The sequence below is a fragment of the Octodon degus genome, unplaced genomic scaffold (assembly GCF_000260255.1).
Source record: "Octodon degus isolate 3935 unplaced genomic scaffold, OctDeg1.0 scaffold00152, whole genome shotgun sequence".
NCBI classification, from domain to species: Eukaryota; Metazoa; Chordata; class Mammalia; order Rodentia; family Octodontidae; genus Octodon; species Octodon degus.
The window spans coordinates 1,859,502-1,861,035 of record NW_004524728.1 but is presented as its reverse complement, the minus strand read 5'-3'; the positions used below and the strand labels follow the sequence as shown (position 1 = coordinate 1,861,035).

The following is a 1,534-nucleotide window of genomic DNA, read 5'->3' as shown; positions in this document are numbered from 1 at the left end:
CTCTCTGTGAAAGCCTGAGAGAATGTTTTCTCTCCATGTGACTCTCCTTAGGCACACTCTACATCATCAATCACTTTACTCTGTGGTCCCATAATCTCCTTGATTAGAAAATTTGGGCCACAACTGAGTGACATGATGTTACAGTACAGGTTCTCCTATGTCCTGAGTCCTCACTGACCTTGAAAGGCTGGGGCCAAAATGTTGGCTGTCTTGCAGCCCTTTTTTTCCTCTAGTTTTTGGTCTGCAAACTTAAGTTGTTAGCACTCCATAAGAGAAGCTTATCATTATTCCCCTACAACATAGGCAGTTGAGCTTAACCTCACTATCTGTCTGAATATCAAACATCTTAGACATAAAATGGAACATGTAAAGATTACTGTTTTTTTTTTCAGAACCAGGTATTTGAACTCAGACCCTGTGCTTGCCAGGCAAGTGCTTATTCTACTGAGCCATCTCCCCTATCTGTTTTCTTAAACAACAAATATTTATTTATTAAACACTTGAATGCTCTAGGTTCTATTTTAGATTCTGGGAATATACCACTGAATTAAAGTTACAAAAAAGAAGGCTCTGCTTTCTTTAGTTTAAATTAGCAGTTTAAAAAGTCAATAAATATGTCAGTAAGTTTTATTTTGGATAGTTCTATCTACCCACGGCTGTCTTTATACCCTTTTTTTCTTGTGTGGTTCTCTGTCTTCCCGTCTTTAGTCTCTTGCATGGAGACCTGTCTTTGGGTTTAGGGCCCACCTGGGTAGGCAAATGTGTTAGTTGGCTTTCTATCAGTATAATAAAAGCTTGAGATAATTCATTTAGAAAGAGAAAATATTTTTTGCTCACAATTTGCTATTTCTATATTTCAGTGCCACATAGCCTCAAAGATGGAGCTCATGGAAAGAACTGAGATCGTGAGGGTGATGCTAATTGGCTGCTAGGCAGTGGAGTCTGGCTAGGGTGGTGCTGTGGGGCACAGGGGATGACACGACAAGACACAGCTTACTCCTGGCTCCTCTTTTCCTCTACTTCCTGGAGCCCATGATGCAAGCCACTTTCCTCTGCCCACTCTGCCTTCTGCTAAATGTGGATTGCAAAGTCTGGTATGTCAGGTGAAATAAGTCACTCCTTCCCTGGTTGGTGCTGGCTACTAAGTGCCAGTGACAACACATTAACTAAGACACCATTCCAGAGGTTTCATTCCATGATTTTTTTTTTTATTTTAAAGAGAATTAGAATTTAAAATAAGCGGGTAGCAGTAGCAGGAAACAGGGTCCTGGTTCTGTGTAGACTTCTTGAGAAGGCAAATCCGGTGTGTACCTGAACCATCAGAACCACCTCCATGACGGTAGGCAAGAGCAGCAAGATGCTGCAGCACAATTGACTACAGGCTGAGGTGCATCCTACAAGCTGGCCAAGTCTTCATCGGCACCTCCAAGGCTTTTGACAAGCATATGAGCTTGATCCTCTGTGACTATGATGAATTCAGGAAAATCAAGCCAAAGAACTCTAAGCAAGCACAAAGGGAAAAGAAATGGGTCCT

General features: G+C 41.7%; 1 pseudogene; it reads right to left on the bottom strand.

The window, feature by feature from the left end:
• LOC101578447 overlaps positions 1 to 1,335 on the bottom strand; it is a 27,830-nt pseudogene extending 26,495 nt beyond the window's left edge.
• Positions 1,336 to 1,534: the final 199 nt, after the last annotated feature.